This window comes from Apodemus sylvaticus, chromosome 2 (genome assembly GCF_947179515.1).
Source record: "Apodemus sylvaticus chromosome 2, mApoSyl1.1, whole genome shotgun sequence".
NCBI classification, from domain to species: Eukaryota; Metazoa; Chordata; class Mammalia; order Rodentia; family Muridae; genus Apodemus; species Apodemus sylvaticus.
In genome coordinates this window covers 163880407-163902131 of record NC_067473.1, presented here as the reverse complement: position 1 = coordinate 163902131, position 21725 = coordinate 163880407, and the positions used below count along the sequence as shown (strand labels likewise).

The 21725-nt window shown below is 43.7% G+C and overlaps 1 pseudogene; it reads left to right on the top strand.

Moving 5' to 3' along the window:
• Positions 1–309: 309 nt before the first annotated feature.
• LOC127678110 (sentrin-specific protease 2-like) lies at positions 310–13157 on the top strand (annotated as a pseudogene).
• The last annotated feature ends 8568 nt before the right edge of the window (positions 13158–21725 follow it).

The following is a 21725-nucleotide window of genomic DNA, read 5'->3' as shown; positions in this document are numbered from 1 at the left end:
ACTATCTTCCTCCCTGGACTATGACAGCCTCAAGGGAAGATGTTCCTTAGTGCCTGCCCAGGCTGCCTTCCAGTTGACCAGAAACCCTGAAGAACACATTTACCTTGAATTTGGGCCCATTGAATGATGGTGGGAGCCCTTCTCACTAAAGGCTGCTCTCAAATGTCCCAGCTCATACACTTGGCCTGGCAGTCAGGGCTCTCACTGACAGCTGACTGCTCAAAGATGGGATTCCGATTTCCAAGTGCTTGTCTCACCTGTGCTGGGTCTGAGTCTGCTTCTGGACTTCTTGGCACATCTGGCACCCCAATGGCGGGGCAACAGTACAGCAAAAATTTTCCAGGTTCCAGAACCTTCCTCAAACACCAGTGTGACCTTGACAAGGTAGGTCCCCAATCCTGGAGGCTGGGCCTTCTACCCTCTCATTTTGCTTCTTGCCAGTTCCTCTGTAGGGTATTTTGTAGCTTCCTTGGTCGGGTCTACCCTCCCCTTGCCTGTCCTACATTCTCTGTATAAGATTCCCATTTCTCCCTCATCTCTCAGGTTCATCCCCTGTTTCTTATGCCCCCCTCTTGTTCTAATGTTCTTTCTTCCCATCCCTGCTTTCTGTCATCTGATCCCCAACTTCTGGGATCCTAGCAGGGTACAGCAGGCTGGCCCTGCTCTGTCCCCTTCAGTCACTAGGATCCTGAGGAAGCAGAGCCATCTGTCCAGACCAGAGTAGCATGTGGAGGGCGCAGGCATGCACAAGGGGATGCTCTTACATGGTCCAGCTAAGTTTTTAAACTGAAAAGTTTATTCAAATACACATCTCCTCAGAAAACCCTGTGTGAAAGCAAAACTTTCCTATCTCTCTTTTTCCAGTAGGGGAAGGTGAAGAAAGGTTAAGTAATTTGTCTCAGGTCATAAATGCAGTGGGCACAATCGTGGCTCTTTACCGTGTTACCTTCTGGGTATCACTCTCAGACCAACTATTCTTCTGTCCACAGGAAAGCAAGCAGATGTAGAGCCTCAGATCCAGTCAAGACTAAGCTATAGTAACCATTATGTGGAAGCCATGAACATCTACTAGATCTATGACAAACTCCCAGAGAAGGGGGGCCTCAAGGCACTATTTGAACAGAGATTCTCCATTGCTTTGGTCTTCATGAAACACTGGGCAGGCTCTGGGCCTTTTCTTCCTGCATTGGGATTGTGGAAAGAGAGAGCTTTGTTCCCTAGCTGAGGCAATCAGTAGAGGGTGCACACACCTGTCTAGAGCAGGCAACTTTGGCTTCCCCCAGTCCAAGCTGCCACCTCACTCTCCCTCCCCTGAGAGTTCCTACTCATTCTCATGGGGCTGTGGTGTAGTTCTGTAGGCTGCTGTGGCTTGTCCCCAGTGCAAATGGCAGTAAGGCACAGCAAAGGAGGGGATGGGGTCCTTAAGGCCCAACTCTGAGGAGTACTTTGAGCCCTTCAGAGATCTGTCCTTATTTGGAAGAGGGGATTAAAACCCATGGGTGTACTGGACAAAGCCAGGACTGTACCTTAGGCCCTTTCCCCTACGGATTGCTGCTCTCTTCCGGGTCTGACATTTCCCCAGGCACTCGCCAGGCACACACCAGGACATCCCCATGAATCTGAGGCTCCTGCCACTGAGCCCATGCCCACAGCTGACTGTGGCCATCTCACCTCATTTTCAGTCACCTGATCCCCACACCTGTTCCAGGCCATGTGTGAGGCGCCCCCTGAAAGAATAGGGTGCAGAGAAGGGCAGCATTCAGAAGGGTAACTGGTGAAGGGGCTGGCTGTATTGGGCTGTAGCTGCAGGGAGAGGCAGTGCTGGGCTCCGGAGACTAGGGGACATCTGTGTGGTAGGTCTCCTGTGTACTGAGGGAAGGTTAGGTGCCTCTGCATCAAGGGACCTTCTCACAGCGCCACCCAGAGGCAAGGGGTGCAACAGCTGTGTGCAACTTTTGTTCAAGGCAGGAATGTCAGGCACTGGGGTTGGAGGAGACCTTGGTTTTGTCCCAGGGACCTTACACTGGTCACATCATGAAAGCATGCAGATATGAAGGGGGTGTGCAAGTAGCTCCTGGGGTGCCAAGATGTGTGAGTGTGTATAAAAGGGGTTTGTTTGTTTGTTTGTTTGTTTGTTTGTTTGTTTGTTATAGGATCTCCCTAGCATGGTGCACAGAGGGATCTTTTAGATCCACAGCCACTGCCCCTTCTTTTTCATACTTACTATTACTTCACAGAATATTTGCTGTCTTTATATTGCTTAGCATGAAAAAAAAGTTTTAAAAAAAGCCAAAAGCAATGTTCATACCCACAATCCTAGTATTTGGGAAGATAAAGCAGGAGTCTAAGCCCAGCCTGAACTTCATAGCAAAATAAGGCCTGCAAGAAATAAAAGAAAAGAAGGTCCCACTAGGGCATAGGAGGGTGTGTGTTAGATGATTAGTAATGGAGCATTGGTGAGAAGCCTGTAGTCCCTGATTTCAGTCCACGGAGCAGCAATAGTTTAGAGTCTGAGCTCATTCGCTGAAGCCCCTACTTTCTCAGACAGCATCAACAAGGCTTTGCAGGCCTGTAATTCTCTACTCATCCTGCGTCAGCCTCAAAGCCATGGCAGGTCTCTGCCTCAGCCTCCTGAGTGCTGGGATCAGATGTGAGTCACTGTGACCAACCTTCCTACTAGCCGTTTACAGAAAGGCGTGGTCCACAGTTGTGCTCCATGTATCTAGTCACAGCACAACCTGAACACACACACCCTTGAGCTCCTTCCAGGCCAGGCTGACAAACTTGGTCCTCTAGGATTGCTCTAAGACTTAAGGAGGAGAGAGCCCTGGCTCTGCTGGACTCTCTGTGCAGCTGTCCTTCCCTGCAGGATCATGATGGAGGCACGGTGGGAGACTGACCATCCTGGGTAGGGAGTGGTGGGTGTTTCCTAAAGGGGACTGTTTGTTTCAGAGGCTCAGCATAGGCCTGAGTGCTGTTGTAACTGCTTGTCCCTTCCACCTAGTGGCTGCGTTTCATCTGTGCATGGTACACCAAGCCACATTTCCTCATGGAAACAATTTTCCTGGAGGAGATATTTCCTCTGTTCCATAACTGTACACACTCAGCCCATGTGTTGTTCCTCTGCAGTAGTAAGTGTGGGTTCTTCTCAGCACTTTTGTTGCTGCATAATCTTGCATTGTGCCATAGGACAATTAACACCGCCCCCACCCCCGGCAGTCTGCAGAGACCACGCTGCAGGGAAACTGCTCCGGTGACAGCACTGCCTGTGCCCTGTGCCCTCAATCCTGCCCACCCTGCTCCCAGTGCTGTCTTTGCTGTTTAGGGAGAGTTCTGGGTGTCAGGGCCTGGGGCTGCCTCTGTGTGTGGACACCCTGGACTTCGTGGCGGTGATCCCAAACCAGCTGTGCTGTGGCTCGAAAAGGCCTCCTTGTCTTCTGTGTGCCATTTGCAGGAATAGAAGCAAGACACTGTGATAAGCTCAATAAGGCAGACTCATATGTGGAACCTATGTTTTATGAAAATGAAATACATATATATATAAATGAATATATACATATATTTACAGATGTAAATGACTGAAGTAGAAGTAGGAGCTATGTAGTGGGGGTGCAAAAGTACTGGGGATGAAAATGAACCAATCCGAACCTGGCATAATAAAACTCTCCACATTAATAGGAGGAGTTAAATTACATTAAAGGAGTGTACTTCTTTAAGTCCTGTGCCCAATATGGGACTCTGGTTCTCCCCTCAAAGGATCAAGAAACCCAATTTCTAGACATTTAATAGCAATATCTCCTATCTACAAATAATTCATTTTTGACAATTATATATATATATATATATATATATATATATATATATATATATATATATATATATATATATATTGATAATAGCCACCCCCAATTCTGCCCAGTACTTCCAGTCCCATCTTTGCAGCTTTTGTCTGTTTCTTTTGGGCTCCAGAAGTCCCACTGCATCCTGCTGAAGAGTCAGGAGCACTCACTCAATCCACAGCACTACTGGGCACCTTACTGAGATCAACTGCTCTGCTGTGCTAAACTGAACTAGTCTGGGCTTCAGAGCAGCCTGATGCAGAAGCCCCAGCTGTTCCTGCTGCACCCTCCCTCTCTCCACTCCCAGTCCTGAGCAGGGATGTGGGAGGCCTTGCCTGGATGGCTGGGCCCGCCCTTCAGTGGACACCTTCCTCCCTCTACCAGACTCAGGAAGGACAGCACATTCTTATTTGGATTCGGAGTGTGGTGACCAGGTCTTGGAATTCCCAGAAGAACTCGAAGAAGTGCTGACCCCATGTAGAGAAACAAAACAGTCTTTTATTCGAGTTAGACTTGGATCTCAAACCTTCCCACGGCACAGGATAGGAGTGTGACCCCATGGCTAGGGGCTTAGAGTTTTTATATGCATGCAAGCAAAAGCAGGGATCCTCAGACTTTGGGGTTACACGGGGAGGTGATAAGGGAAGTCATCCTTCGAACATGACGTCATCTGTTTAGGCAGTGGGGCACAATTGTGCAACTGGGAGAGGGAACTCTTCTAAAAGTAACCTTATGGTGCTGCCAGGAACTACTGTGTTTTTACACTGGACACAGCCATCTGGGAGAACTTAACTGACCTTTTCTCATGGCCCAAAAGTAGGGGGCTTCTCTTCACTTCTCCTAAGGACAGGGGCCATCTGACCTGGGAAGTGCTAGCCAACTATCAGGGAGAATTCCAGCCATGGCAGCACATAGGCTGAGAGATGTTACCTTTGGTCTATTCCCCAGCTGGTATCTGTCATTCCTGGGCGTTGGAGAAGGTCCTTAGGAAGTGCCACCATGAAAATGGGGACACCAATATTCAGGCACCAGGCTGGGTCCTCTCTGAAAGGTCAGGGAGGGGAGGGGAACTCCTCGTGAGTGGAGCTGAGCCCCATGTGAGTGGTGAGAAAGGACAGGATTCCTGATTTCTTCAGGAGGTGGAGACAAGACTGTGAGGAGAGTTGGGGCTGAGAAGCGAAGGTGATTTGATCTCAGTGGTAAGGGAAAGGATTTGGGGTCAGGGGAGGTCAGCGCTGTTCTTCACAGGGAGTTGAGGATGAGAATGGAGAAGTGACCTGTCTCCTTTTCAAATAACAGGACTGGACCTCTCTGCTTTGACAGAAACATGGTCACTCAGAATAAAACCACATTTCCAAGCTTCCACTGTGGCCAGTGTGGTTATGTTTGGCCAGTGGAGGTAAGCAGATGTATGATTTCCAGGAGGGACCAAAAAGGGAGGGGAACACTCTTTATTCTAGGGAATTGTAGGGAGTATGATATAATGTCTGGATGTAGTGTAACTATGTAGCACTGTAGCTACACTGGACTCTGAGATGACCTTAGACTGGCAACTACTCAAGACATAGTAGAAAGACCATAGTGTTACACTTCTCTCATGGATTTCATGTGAAATATATTTTTTTCATGTTTAAGTCATTTCATTATGAAATGACACAATACAGTTTTTGGAATTAGTAGACAAACTTAATTCTAATCCATGACAGTATCCAATCTGGATACAAATTTGGAGGCAACACAGTTGCAAATAGCAATGATGGAGATGATGATGATGATGATGATGATGATGATGATGATGATGATGATGATGACGATGACTACACCTACCTACATCTTTTGAGACAAAACTTGGAGTCCTGTCTCCGCCTTCCAAAGGCTTCCATTGCAGGCATTCACCACCAGGCCCTGCTCCTCCTTGCACTTTACAGTTTACAAAGTCCTTCTAAAACATTCTAGCTGGATGTCCACAGCTGCACTGTGCTCCTGCAGACATTCTTTTCAGAGATGAAGAGCCAGGAAGATCAGTGCCTAACCCCAGCGGGCATCATGGCCTCCTGAGTAAAGTCCCTACAGGCTCCCGTGGTTGAATACTTGGTCTTCAGCTGGTGGCGCTGTTCTGGAAAGTTACAGAGCCTTGCTGGCAGTAGGATCCTAAAGCCAAGCCTGGAAAGTTACAGGACAGCTCAGTCCCCTGTGTCCTGATCTACTTAGAGATGACCAAGCTGCCACCAGCCCCACTGCCCCTGGGTGAGCAGGACCTGTTACCATATCTCCCACAACACCCTGTGTTCCCTCAAACCATACCTTGCTTCTCTTTGGTGTTTTACCACAGTGGCCAGAAAAGTTATACCTGGGAAACACACTGCAGACCTTCCGCCTCTCTTGGCGCCTCAGCCAGCTCTCATGAAAGCAGGTGGGAGGCCAGGCTTTGCCTGAGGCTGAGGGAGAGACTGGAAAGCCCAGAAGGGACACAATGTGGAGTGGGAGTGGTTCACTTGTGGAGCACTTGCCTAGCACATGAGGCCCTGGCTTGCATCCAGGAAAACAAAACAGAAAATGAAGGGAAGATGAAGAAAGCTTCCTTCCTTCCTTCCTTCCTTCCTTCCTTCCTTCCTTCCTTCCTTCCTTCCTTCCTTCCTTTGTTCCTTCCTTCTTTCTTTCTTTTTTGATACAGCAATTACCTTGTGGGTAAAGTAATCCCACTGTTGTAAGGATGATATGATGACCAGGAGGCTGTGGGGCTAACAGAGAAGACAATAGCAGATGACCCGCTCCATTGGAGGGAAATGTGTTTGCCCTCTGGTAGGCTCAGGAGTGTATTCTAGAGGAAGCAGGAGTCCTCAGATGATTAGCTTGAGGCTGCTGAGTGTCCTGAGACCGTTATTTGTTTGTTTGTTTGTTTGTTTATCTATCTATCTATTTATTTATTTATTTTTCAGGCCGAGCTCCAAGTTAGAACTTTGCCATACTTAGCCCAAGTCTGCTGAGTGTCCAGAGACCTTTTTATTTATGAAACTTTTCAGGCCTAGCCGAGAGTTAGAACTTTGCCATACTATTTTTATTCTGCCTTTCCCCCTTAGTTACATTGTTTTGAGATAGGATTCCACAGAGCTCAGGTTGGATTTAAACTCACAATTTAGCTGAGGATGACCTTTGTCCCTAGCCCTTTAAAAGATGGGGATTATAAATATATGTCACCACGTTTGCCTTCAATGACAACTTATCAGACTTCTTTCCAGTCTTGAAATCCAGCTCTGAGTCCTGACAGCCACACAGGGCTGGTGTGTGCCAGCTCATTGCCTACAGGGCACAGACCCAGTCCTGGCTTCAGGCTGCTTACCCAGGATCTCACTCCCCTTGCAGATGGCCATCTGTCTTCTGTCTCCACATACTGTTTTTCTAGGTTCTGCTCTGGGAAGCAAGAAGACCCAGAAAATCCCATTCTGTCAAACCCTTGTGGCCCCTGTAACCTTGACTTGAGACCCCAGCATGGCTCTGGAGACACATTAAAGCAAGCCTCAGACGCCTGCCCAAGGGGGCCTGGGCCCCTCCCAGCTGTGATCTGCCCACTTGCTCTTTCTCTTCATCTCTCTGCTCTGGGATTCCTGGCTGTGCTCCCTGGCTTTGATATTTGCTTCTGAGTTCTCTGGCAACTCACCACATTCCCCTGCGGCTTTGGGGGACGCTATCAATTTTGTAGGTCAGCCCTCTGCTGTGTCCATGCTCTGATTTTATGTACCAACTTGGCCCTTCATGAGGAACATTCTCTCCAGTTGGGTTCAGCTTGTACACTATTTGACTTTGTGTATCAAGGCAGTGTTTATACAATGTCTCCTTCCCTTGTTCTTTGATTAGTGCTCAGTTACCTCACAGGTCCACTCAGTGTTAAATATAACTTACAAGCTTAATTACATTATTTCATCTATTTAAAAATAATTAAACAGCTGGGCATGGTGGATCACAGGTGTTAATTCCAGGACTGGGATACTGATGAATTCAGCCTTGACTACAGTGTCAAATCCTATCTCAAAAATCAAAAAAAAAAAAACAAAAACAAAAACAAAAAAACAAAAAATTAAGAAGACAAAGAAAAACATAAAATTTAACATTTTAAACATTTACTATCTGACCTGTTATCTTAGGGTTGTACTGCTGTGAAGAGACACCATGACTAAGGCATCTCTTATAGAAGGAAGGCCTTTAATTGGGGCTGGCTGACAGGTTCAGAGGTCCAGTCCATCATCATCATGGCAGGAAGCATGGTAGTGTACAGGTAGACATGGTGCTGGAGGAGCAATGAGTTCTACATCTTGATCCAAAGGCAGCCAGGAGGACACTGGAGTTTTACACTGGGTGGAACTTAAGTGGAGCAAACCTCAAAGCCCACCCTACAGGGCCACACCTACTCCAATAAGCCCACACCTCCTAATAGTGCCATTCCCCTGGGCCAAGCATTCAAACACATGGGTTTATGGGGTACACACCTATTCGAACCATCACATCTGTCTAAAGCTGACTTGAAAATCTAACAAATTCTTCTACAATCAATGTTTAACACAAAATTAACTAATCAAGTTTTGAAATAATTTTAGGAAAACTATTAATTTAAAAATTAATTCATTCAAAAATTTAGAGAAAATAGACAAATTCATAGAAAATATAACCTACAAAAAGCAAATAGAGGGAGGAAAGGAACATTTATATAGTTACTAGAGAGTAAATGAGGATTTATAGTATTTCACCCAAAAGAAAGCACAAATAACAGGGTATTTTTCTGCAAAGTTCTGTCATACATCCCAGAAACATGAATCCACTAAGAAAATAGCTCACTGTAAAAGCTATGTGATAGTGTGAGTTCAGTGCTATGAACATACAGACACAGACACGCAGACAAACACACACACACACACACACACACACATACATTGAAGGAGGAAAACACAGTCAGATGCATGGATCCAAATTATTACAAACTTTTATGTAACCAACTCCAGGAGACTTTACCAGGCTGGGAATCTTTGATGCTAAAACAGAGGGTAAAAGCTAGGTGTAGGGTTGCATGATCACGATCTCAGGGAAGACTGAGGCAGGAGAATCTCAAGTTCAAATCTAGCCTGGGCAGCATAACAAAGGCTACATAACAACATCCTGTCTCAAACAAAAAAGTAGAAAAATAATAAAGTACGGGAAAGAGAGCAACGTGTTGATGTGATTCAATAAAACATGCAAATGTTTAAGAAATAAAGAATCACGACCATGATCTTCCAGCCCTTCCTATAACCCAGAGCTGATCATGTTAGATCAAAGGGGAAAATTACAGTTACAGTGACAGTTGTCTCAAAGGATAAAAAAACCCAAGATAAATATAAACATACATTAATAATTAAAAAACCAAAAATAAAATCTAAGTAGGATTACAGGGGATTTTATTGACCTAATAAAACCTACAGTGTGTGGAGAAATAGCCAGAAGATCCCTTTCACCATCAGGAAGAAGAGTTGAGGGCTGTGCCTTCTGGGAGGCTGAGCACCCTTGGAGAGGTGCCAGCCAGAACAGCCAGCAAAGGAACATAAGTCTAAGAACTGAAAACATTGTTCTGCAGGGCCTGAACCATGAGAGAGAAGGCACTGAGAATGTGCCATGGGTCGGGGTCCTTCAGAGATTCATCAGTCTGATTCAAGTTTTGCTTTTGGTAAATTAGAGGCATGTTTATTAAAAGAAGACTGGCCAGGACCAACCAAGGGAGAATTCTCTAGATAAGGCCAGGCTATTGCTAGCTAAAGGATTACATATGCAAAACCTATGAAGTTACAATTTGGGGAAGCCAAAATAACTCATACCTTGCCCAGGTGGAGGCAAGGCTTGATTCTGTGACATGTAAAGCAAGTGCCTTGGCCATGCAAACAAGCAGGCATCTTGTACAAAAGCAGAACTTAACAGTTAGTCTGTGTAATCGTGTGACCCATCACTGTGTAGGACTACTGAGGCACTGAAATATTTTGCAACATTTAGCAATATATTTAAGAATAGCTCAACTGTATAAGGAAGTGGTCCATCTCAGGCTACCTGACAGGGTACATTCAAGATACAGTAATTTCCTCATGTCTTATGCACGCTAAAAGCAATTTTGCTTTTACAAGCCTAGCACAATAAAATCACCCACTACACATAATGCTAGGTTATTCTGCGATCTAGGACCAACGTGGTAGTTTGAAATCTTTTTTTCTTTGCATGGGAACAAATCACTCCAAGGTGTAATTAGAAAGAAGAGAAAGGAGACTGGAACAAAAAGACACCTGGGGAAAAGACAATCAGAAGAAATTCAAACTTTTTCAAGAAAACAAAGTACATTTTTTCCTTAGAGTAAAACATTGGTATAAATATACTTGCACAATTAGTTAATATTCTCATTGGAAAAAACCAAACAATATGTCTCTCAGCTCTTTACTCTCAAGGGGCCTGAGATGAATCAGTGGTTAAAGTGCTTGCTGTTTAGTCATGGTGGCCTGAGTTCAGATCCCAGGACCTAGTGAACACACACACCTCTGTAACTCCAACTACAACTGAATTCTTCCTACTGTTTTCTAGGGAGAACGTCAGGACTTGTGTTATTGCTAGGATTGTAACCAAAGTAGTGATGTATTTTTGTCAATGGATTTTATTGACAAGGGTGAGATTTTATTTTTTCTCTTAGGAAAATGTTTTGATTCTTGGGGAATTGGTATCAGTTTGGCAAGTTTCCTCCAATATTGAAAGACTGAACCATATCACCATTCACTCTGAGGAGAAGCTCCTCAGGCAGGAAGGCAACTCAAAAGATCTGAAAATGGTCTCTGAAACTGATGAAATTCACTAGGCTCCTTCCCTGACAGAGAACAACAAGAGCTCAGATGAAAGGAAGCTGAGCTGCCAAGAAGACTCTCAAAAGAGCCAACCTCATACCCGCTGTCTGGAAGGAGTTTAGAGCAACTGAGGCACCTGGAGAGGACATTCTCCAACCTGGTGAGCCATCTACAGGCTATGTGGTTTCTACAGGTTCCCAGCTTTTTTGAGCTGTCACCCGTGCTGTGTGGGCTTTGTGAAGGAGCTCTCTTTGAGTCATTTCTGCTCCTGTAACCCCTCACCCATATTCCTATAAGTAACCCCAGTAAAACTTACTGGTTCACCAAGCAGGACTTTGGTGGTATGAACACTTTGGTCTGTCCTGGGTTCCTTATCCAGGGGAGAGCAAGTTTTGTCACATAATAGTACCTACTAGGTTTTATAACTGTAAAATCCTATTTATTCTATGTAAGCAGCAAGCATATTGTGTGTGAGTACATATTTTGAAGGTCACTTATATTTTGAGGGGCACTTATACTTCTATAATTGCCTGTGATGGGACAGTTTCCTAGAAGACAAATGTACTAGTCAGGACCGGCTGACCTACGCTAAGATGATTTAGGTAACCCTGTGCTTTGCCAAAGAGACTTAGATTTGTATCAATTCATTCAAACTTCCCACTCTGGCAAGGGGGCTCTGAACTCCTGGACCCAGGTTGGGTTTGGGGAGGGCGTCCACCCTCCAAAATGTTGATTTGGGTTTTTCAGATGACATCACAACCAGCTATGGAACCTTGAAGGCTGTGGCTAGGGGAAACCCACTGAGTTAGACATCATTCGTGAGGTTGCCTCCAATGTGTTAGCTGCTAGGATTAGGCCCGGTGTCTTACTAGTGATTAACTAGGACGATTAGTCCCATTTCAAAGTTTTTCATATTTAGCTGGTTACAGCACCCTAGAAGGATACTTCTGAGGAGGTATTCTTAGATCTGCTCAGAGTTTTCCAGAGTGGACCCCTGATGTGGAAAGTCAACTCTGTTTCTAAAGAAGAGCTTTTCTTGGACCAACCATCTATTGGAAGTGATTCTTCAGGCTCTGGGGACAACCCAAGAGTACGCTCATGGAGCCAGGCCTACAGTTGCTTTTGCTTGGACATTAGAAAGGCAGCACTATACTGGAGCCAACACCCTCAAAAAAGCAACCCAAACAGTTCTCCATATGGCAACCTAAACAGCCTAGGATGGACATGAAACCCAAAGCTTCAGGTAATGTGTGAAAACGGAAATACCAAGATGAAAGTGGGGCAGAGACAGAGCCTGAAACTTGGGGGCAAGGTCCAAAAAGGACGTGACAGGATGGAACAGACATGGTCTTTAAAGAGCCTGGCAATGCTCAGAAGAAGACCCCTCAGAAGCAACAACACCTAGAGCATCAAAAAGAACAGCCAGGCAAGGGTCAGGGACAGAAACCCCAGGAAGAGAGTCCAAGAGAACTAAAACACAGAATACAAAGGGCCTCCAGAGCAGGCTGACACTGAGAGGAAGCCTGCTGATGGGTGCAAGGGTTGCAAATGGACCTATTCCATCCTGGAGGAGAACGAAATCAGCCCCCAAAAGAAAAAGCACAGAAGGTTACTTCTACACCTTCAATGTGAAGATCATGTAAGGTCCAAGCCACACAGGCCAGACTTACCAGGAACACCAGCTCAAATCATCCTGGATAGTGGGAACGGAGATAGTTTTCCTCCCCAACAAGATGCCAGTGCTTGCAGCAGAGAAAAAGCTTCAGAGACCAAAAAAGGGGCAGAGAAGTAGATCAAATCCTTGATATTACAGAGGACATGGAAAAGGAAATTAAGAATGCACTGGGTCCAGGGCCCCTAGAGGAAATCCTAAGTAGCAGATTCAAGCTGCAAGTCACCTGAGGAGATGTTCATACCCTGGAGAATGGTCAGTGCCTCAATGATGAGGTCATCAACTTCTACATGAACCTTCTGGTTGAGAGAAATGAAACCCAAGGCTACCCGGCTCTTCATGTATTCAGCACATTATTTTATCCCCAAGCTAAAGCATAGTGGTTATGGTTCTGTGAAATGATAAACTGGAGGAATCAATCTCTTAGAAAAGAAATTAATCTTGGTGCCTATTCACCAGATGGTACATTGGAGCCTGGTGGTCATAGATTTAAGAAAACCAAGTATTGTGTACCTTGATTCAATGGGACAGACAGGGAAGGCTATCTGTGAGACCATCTTCCAATATTTACAAAATGAGAGCAAGACACAAAGGAACATGGAGCTGGACCCTTTGGAGTGGAAGTGATACAGTGTGACAGCAGAGGAGATTCCTCAGCAACTGAACGGGAGTGACTGCGGAATGTTTACCTGTAAATATGCAGATTACATCGCTAGAGACCACCCTGTGACCTTTTCTCACCAGCATATGCTCATCTTCAGGAAGAGGATAGTATGGGAAATCCTGCACTGTCACTTACTGTAACAACATCCACCTGGTTGCTATGGTCCCCAGCCCTGTCCTTTTCCATCCATGATTCTAATATACCTCAAGTAGGAGGAGTTGAAAAGATTAGAAACAGGTACTGAGCTGTCTGATTGGATGAAGCCCACTCTCTTCAACATAGTCCTGTCATGGGATGTGGGACTGCTGCCCTAATGCCATCTCTAGGATGCATGCAACTACCTCAAGTTTAGAAACTGCTGCTGTCCAACACACAGGAGACTGTGTTCAGGAAATACTGTTATAGTGCTGGATTTAGTCAATGAATCGGTGTTTTTGTTTTGTTTTTTTTTTGTTGTTGTTGTTGTTGTTTTTTGGTTTTTCGAGACAGGGTTTCTCTGTGTAGTCCTGGCTGTCCTGGAGCTCACTCTGTAGACCAGGCTGGCCTCGAACTCAGAAATCCGCCTGCCTCTGCCTCCCAAGTGCTGGGATTACAGGCGTGCGCCACCACGCCCGGCTTGTTTTTTTGTTTTTTGTTTGTGGTTTTGTTTTTGTTGTTTTGTGTTTTTGTTTTTGTTTATTTTGTGTTTGTTTTTTGTTTTCTGTTTTGTTTTTAGTTCTTTTTGGGTTTTTGTGTGTTTTTGGCTATTGTTTTTTTGTGTTTTGTGTTTTTGGTTTTACTTTTTGTTTTTTTAGTTTGTTTTTATTGTTTGTTTTTTATTGTGTTTTTGTATTGTCTTTTGTTGTTTTTTTTTCTACCTGCCTGTTGTTGTTTGTAGTTTTGTTTTTGCTTTTTGTTGTTTGGTTTTGTGTTTGTTTTTTGTTATTCTTTTGTTTGTGGTTTTGGTGTTGTTTTGTTATTGTTTTGTTTGTGGTTTTGTTTTTCTTTTGATGCCTTCCTGTCCATACCCCACTGATTCTTTTCCTTAACTCACTTGCAAACCTTGGCCATTGTCATTTTCCAATCCTCTAGTCCCCGTTAGAACTGTTGATTTCCAGAAAGGAAGACCCATCACAATGACATTCCCTGTTGAAGAACCGGAGGGACATCAGCAGGAAGCAGCAGAAGCTGTGCACAAGCATCTCTAATGCTGGAGTTGTATGCTGTTAAATTGAAGCTGGAGGTAGTGGTGGTACTTTCTTTTTTATTTTATTTTTTTAAAGTTTTGGGTTTTTTTAAGTTTGAAAATAGTGTCAGAAATGATAATGAGTTACAGAGACCAGTGCTATTCTGAAATACCAAACTCTACTGGCATGGTACAGGATGTAGAATGGTGGCCACACTACTGACGGGACTATAGAACTATGAAGGAAAGCACTGTGGTCATTTAAAGACTCATTCCTTCCCAGACCTGTCTTAGTTTTGGACATTGATGTGAAGTAACTATGATGGCAAATGTCCATTTATATATCAGGTCCCATCTAGTGATGGATTGAATTGTTGTCAATGTTTTTTTTTTTTTTAAGTTCTATTCAATTTAAATGTTTCTTTTAAAATTTTGGTATTTAATGGAAATTGAGATTTTCTTTTCCTCATTAGATTAAAATTCCAGCTGTGGAAATCAGACATTTGGTATTTAGAGTTGATACTGCCAGTTATACAATAATCTATCTTCCATGTGATTGTATTTAACTTTTCTAATCATTATCTTACGGTTCTTTTATGCAATTTTTATTTAATAAATTTTAAAGTTATTGATACATTTCCCAACATCTGGTGTCTCCTGTTTCTTTTATGACATGGTAATTAAACCCAGTTTGTGAAGGACCTAAAATGCAAGTGTTGAGGACATGGCTCACCAGCTTAAGCCTTGGATACACTGTGCACATCCGTGATTGTTATTCTGTTCTAGGCCTCTGAAATAGAGTTGGAATGTTCCAGACAGCATCCACTGCTTTACCTTGGGTTGTACAGGGAGAATACATGTGGAGCTCAGTTGAAAAGTGTGCAGCTGAGCTGTAGTGTTAGCTACCGACAAGTGTATTGATGTACACAGGACACTTGTCATTGAAGCTACTCTGCATTACTGTAAATGGGACATCAGGCAGGTCCACTGCTGACCCCCACCACAGACTGAGACTGACACTGGAAAATGAAACAGTATCTTCATAGATTTGCCCAGATTTGAGGAGAGAAAATGTCTCAATCCTCTTTTGTGTATAGCAGTTTGAGGATGTATAGAAAAGACAACACAGAGTTGGGAGAATGGCTCAGTTGGCAAAGAATTTGCCAGTAAGTGTGAGGATCCAAGTTGCACCAAGAGCCCCATTAAGACAAACCATGATGGGCAGCCTGGAGATGGAAGAGCCCAGGTCCTTCATGGCAGAGTGATTTCCCATCTCATCTCTTTCCTCCAGCTCAACTCCTCCCTTGGGAGTATGATTTTTCCTAATCAGCAGTCCTTGCTTGTTCTGCAAGTAGAAGTCTCTAATTGATTCCTCAAGGACAGAAGATCCTAGAAATCTCCTGGAGGGTCTTCTGAACCCTGTTGTCATCTGATATCAGAGTATCTATTTTCAAATGTTTAATGTGGACACTTTCCCAAAGAGCATCACATGAGCTGGAGAGATGGATGAAAAACCTGGAGCTTGCTGGTAGATGGAGGAGCTTACCCACCTATGATGTGTGAGTAGAAAAATAAGAGTTTGGAAGGGTAACATATACATGTTGGAGGATGTTTTTTCAATGTCAAACTGGCAATTAATAAAAAATACAAATTAAAGTCTAGTCAAGAAAAATACAACATGCCAATAAACAGACCATCTAATTAATATATAATAACTTAATAACAATAAGAAGTAAGGCTACAAATGGTGGGGTGGCTAGAGAGATGGCTCAGCAGTTAAGAACACTGACTGCTATTCCAGAGGACATGGGTTCAATTCTCAGCACCCATCTGGCAGCTTAAAGCAGTCTGTCTAGTTACAAGTGATGTGAAACCCTCTCACAGATGTAGATGCAGGCAAAACACAAATCAATGCTCATGAAATAAAAGTGAATTATTGTTAAAAAGAAAGAGGGCATACCATCACAAAATAGTTAGAAATAAGTCAGTTATCAAGGAAACACCAGTATAAATGTGTGCCTACACAAAATAGCATATATTGCAGATATTTGAGGAAAGTTTAAAACTAAAAGGAATGAGGAAATTACAAAGAGAAAGGCCTAAGAGCTTCTGAAAAAGAAAAATAATTGAGAAATTACAAGGAGGAGAGAGTGGTACATTTGGTGCTGTTTAGAAATTTAAAATTGATGTGTATAAGAAACTGAGCCAGGCAGTGGTGGCACACACCCTTAGTCCCAAGAGAGGTAGGCAAGTCAGAGTGCAAGGCTAGCCTGTTATTCAGAGTGAGTTTCAGGGCAGCAAGAGCTATACAGGGAGACCCTGTCGTGAAAATATAAAAACATAACCAAAAAAACAAAAAGGCTCACACCTAAAGAGTCAACCATATCAAAATTCATAGCAGTTGTGACCGAAAAATGTGTATTGTCACATACTGAGGATAGAAAGAAAGTCTATACAAGTCAATGAAATGCTAAGGCCTTCACCTCCCAGAGAAAATGAACAAAACTACACAATTTTCAAGTGATTTTCAAATAGTCAATAAACATGGGAAAATATAAACAAAGCCAGAACAAAGCAATGCTTTTCAACCTATACACAGATCAAAGTTCTCAAACAATTACAACAATCTCTAGATTTATCTTCTGTGTAGAAGTATTGTGGTTGCATGTATGTATGTGTACCACTTGGATGACCACTACCCTCAGAAGTCAGAAGAGGGTGCTGGATCCCTTGGAACTAGAATTATAGGGAGCTGCCATCTGCACCCCAGGCTCTGGGAACCAAACCTGGGTCCTGTGCAAGAGCCACAAGAGATGTTAACTGTTCAGCCCACACTCCACCCCACCCCACTCCAAAGTAAACACTTTTTAAAGACTGCACTTGAAAATGCTGAGCTAAGGGACTGGGGATACAGCCTCGTGTTCACGAGCTTGCCTAGCATGCACAGAGCCCTGGGATTGATCCTCAGCACACATGAAGCAGGCATGTTTGTGCATTCTTACAAATCCAGCCCTGGGGAGGCAGAGCTAGGGATCACAAGTTCAAGACAGTCCTCAGTTACACAGTAAGTCTGAAGCTAACCTGGGGTACATGTGTGTGCATCTCTCTGAGTTTATTAATGAGCAATCATTCTGCTATGAGCCCACAGATTTGAAGTTAGTACCAGGAGCTGGAAGACATGAGTATTTTTACAGAAAGCATAAATGTCACAACTGTGTTCTGATACCACAAAATAATTTAAATTGAGGTTATTTCTTGTACCCTGTGGTGCCAATGCCATTAATACTCTATTAGAGTACTAGAGGTGTCTAATATTTAAGATCCTGGCTATTCCCAATGCAAAATGGCTTAGAAAGAGCATCTGGATTTTTGGACGGAAGGACCTGACAGCCAAAAAGCTGTCAGGGTATTCCAATAACTAAGAAACATCTAGAAACTTGCTGACATTTCTATTCCCAGGACAAGTTCCTGAGAGCCTCTCCATTGAGACCAAAGTCTGCAATGCTATTAATAGCATGGTCTGTGGAAAACAGCACCGAGGCCTGGCAGCTTAAGAGTCCCATGGATGGGCACCTTTGCTGGGTCACAAAGCTGTAGCGTGAAAATGTTTGTGGATGTTCCAGTCCACAGGTAGGATGCAGCAGACAGCCAAATTCAGTAAGACAATGAAGTTTCCAAACAGCAGTTGAATTGCAGATGGCTCTGTTCTTTCACAGGACATCTCTCTTGGTGTTCACGTGGTATGTCATCAGATGCAGCTGGCCTTCAGTAAAGGCAATGTAGTCTTTGGAACAGCAAAGTGGACCTGCAAGTGTAGACATGGTGTTACAGTTATGATTTCCATGTTCCAAGAATCTTAGAGTCTCTGCAATGGAATCAGTCCCAGATCCTTTTGGAATATTCCATCATGAATTTCATTAAGGCGAAGTACTGATCTGGGCAGTGATCATTCCTGTGCCTGAAAACCAGCACACTACTGGCCATCAGTGGATAAAGTGCTTGCTATATAAGCATGATGACTTGAATTTGTATAAGAAGCCAGGCATGGCAGCAATGCCTGCAGCCCCAGGACTGGGAGGCAGAGCTGTGGTCAGCCAACCTATTAGTCAGCGACCTCCAGGTTCAGTGCACAAGGCATACAAACATCCACTCAGGCCCACACGTGTAAAATAAAAGTAAATACATCTTTAGAAACAAAAGGCAAGATGAAAGCTCAAAAGGGGAACAATTACATGTCTCGTAAAAGAGCTTATTTTAAAGCAGGACAGGGTGGCCTCTGCCTCTGATCCCAGCACCCAGGACAAAACAAGAAAACATAACAAAAAAGGCAAGTAGGCTGCAGAGATGGCCAACTGTTAAGGGTGTTTGCTGCCCTTCCAGAGGATCCAGGCTCAGTTCCCAGCACCTACGTGGTGACTCACAACTATCTTAACTCCAGCCCAAGAGGATGGAATGTGCTCCTCTCGACTCTGTACATAAACACTCAGAAACATTAAAAACAAATAAATTTAAAAATATGAAAGAGGCTTAGAAGAGATGATGGCTCGGCAGTATTCACTCCTAGCTGGACATTTTTGTACAGATTCACTATATGTAATTAAAATGTTCTACTGTAGATAGCTATTCCTTTGCAATGAGGAACAAATATTACAAAAACTCTACAAATGACTATTATCTATCTTGGGCTTGGTCAAACAACTTTGCCAAAATACAGCCTCTGTTTCCTGAATAGGACACAAATATTCTTTCAAATACAGGGAAGTGAGTAGGATCTTCTTCTTGCATATACAGATCAATACTCTCTGCAACCCTCCACTGAGGTCATGCCAGTCACACTGTCTGGGCTCCTTGGGAATGAATCAAGGTCTGCAGCAGATTTGCTTACACAGTGTACCTTAAATGCTCTGTTTACCAAAGCTCGCACACTAGCAAATCTGAAGACCCTGTCAATGACATCATGCAGCAGCTTTCCTTGGGGTTCGTCCTGGTTTAAAACCTGCCTAGGCTTTGAAAATTCTTTTTCCACTCTGCATCAAAATCACAACTGGGTTCAAGGTTCCCAGGTCCTAACTCTCAAGCAGCAATAGTCTGAACCCGATACTCGCTGGCACCAGACATTCCTTGTTCTCCATGGTATCTGCATACTCAGTGAGACCTCATGTCGCCATCTGACATTTGGAGCAACATTACTGTAGGGTCTTTCAAATCAAAATGCCAAACTGACAGAATGAGACAGATAGGTGCTGGTTAAAATGAGAAGTGAACTGCGTGGTGAACTGAGGCTGGTGTAGTTAGCATATGACAGAACAGAGGCTGCTGCAGTGAGCATATCACACTTAGACCAGAGGCAGCTGTAGTGAGCCTATCATGGTTATATCAGAGGCAGTGTCCTTAGCATATCACAGTTAGACCAGAGGCTGGTGTAGTTAGCATATCACAGTTAGACCAGAGGCAGTGTACTTATATCACAGTTAGACCCCTCAGACCTGCTGGAGCCAGCAAAGCTGACCAAAGTGATTGCCAGTCCTTCTCTGCTTTATTACAATTCTCTGTGAAGAACCTGTGCCTTTACAATGTGCAGTTCCCATCATGCACCATGGCCCATCAGCATCCCCACCCTATCAGTGTAGGAAAGGGAACTGAAACCTATTTTGAAAATCCCAATCCCATTCCTGGATTTTCCATCTTTACTTCACTTCAAAGCACAATTTCCCCTATTAAAGTTTTCCCATAAAGTGAGCTACCAAAAATCCCAAGATAAAACATATTCAAGAACCCTGAAATAGCCAGCAGGAGAGGTGCATACCTTTAATCCCAATACTTGGGACACAGAGGCAGGCAGGTAGCTCTTAATCAAAGCCAGATTGGTCTACAGAGCAAGTTCCTGGACAGCCAAGGTTACATGGAGAAGTCCTGGCTTGAAACACCTCCCCACCACCAAAAAGAAACCTGACCCACCCTTGAAGTGGGAACCTTTGCCTTGTAAAAATCTTCACCCAAAATCCTTACTTGGTCTCATCTGTGAAAGTACAGGAACTAAAACTTAACAATGAAGATAGCCATCTACAAAGGATATACATAGCTTGTTGTGTTTGCTCTGAAATGTATATTTGTGAGCATTTTTGTTTTTGAAACAGGGTTCCTTTATGGGGTAGTCCTAGAACTCACTTATATAGACCAGGCTAGCCTGTAACTCAGAGATCTGCGAGGCTCTGTCTTATGAGTGCTGAGATTAAAGGTGTGCACTGTGACAGCTTTGCTGAATTTTTTCTTTTTAAACTTGTCTATTTTTATTTCCTATGCAATGATGTTTTGTCTGTGTGTGGGTGTTAGATCTCTTGGAATTGCAGTTACAGGTAGTTATAAGCAGCCATGTGAGTGCTGGAAACTTAACAAGGGTCCTCTGAAAGAAAAGTCAAGGTTCTTACCCAGTGAATCACCTCTCCGGCCTTGAAATCGGTATTTTTTAAAAAGAATTACTGAATATATATGAATACAATAGAGCTGTCTTCAGATACAGCAGTAAATGGCATCAGACTCCATCACAGATGGTTGTGAGCCACCATGTGGTTGCTGAGAATTGAATCCAGGACCTTAGGAAGAGCAGTCAGTGCTCTAAACAGCTGAGTCCTCTCTCTAGATCAAAATGTGCATTTTTAATAATGGAAATAGGTAAACAGAAGACTGACCTTAGGTCAAAGCTGTGTTGGTTCATAAGTGATTATCAGTCGATAAAAGGAAATGAAACAGAATTCCAGCCTTCAGCAAGAAAAGGAAAACCTTCACCTTGGTTACTGCACCAACAGGCATGCATACACTCATCCTTATCCTCAAGGAAACCAGCAATGCTCACCTACTTCCAGTAGAACCTGGGCTCAATTCCCAGCACTCACATCCACCACATGCTCTGAAGCCTCAGGGCTCCCCATCAGTTTGCTCCTAAGGTGCTCAGAGCGCACCATTTTCTCTAGCCTGGTGTGGCCAGCAGGTCCTGTTTCTATTCAACTATCTTGTGTAATCTCACTGTCTGGTGGAGCAGCCAGCAGCTCCAAACCCAGGGACTCTCCAAGCAATTTTCAAAATACCACTGAGTTTGTTAATATCTTGGTTACAAAGTTATGTATCTTGAGTAAGTAGGCTACTGACAACTCTAAATATTTTACTTATATTTTATTCAACTTGATGGTCCTAAAGCCATGAAAAACATCTGGTTATAACACTAGAGACTCTCATTTGTTTCTATGTAACTCTGGCTGACTTGAGACTTTCTGGGATTGGCTTTGAACTTGCTGTGAACTTCCTGCTTCTGCTTCCCAGGTGCTAACATTGCAGGACTACACCATAGTGTTGGCTTTTTAAAATAAAACTTAGCTTAAAATTAATTTAGTGGTTAAGAGCCAACTTTTTTCAGTAAAACATGGGAAAAAACCCAAAACTACACTTCCCATAAAGAAAGACAAGTGTTATATCATGAAATGTGTTTGCTTTGTTTTTTGGAGATAAGGTCTCACTCTTCAGCCCTGGCTGGCCTGACACTTGCTAT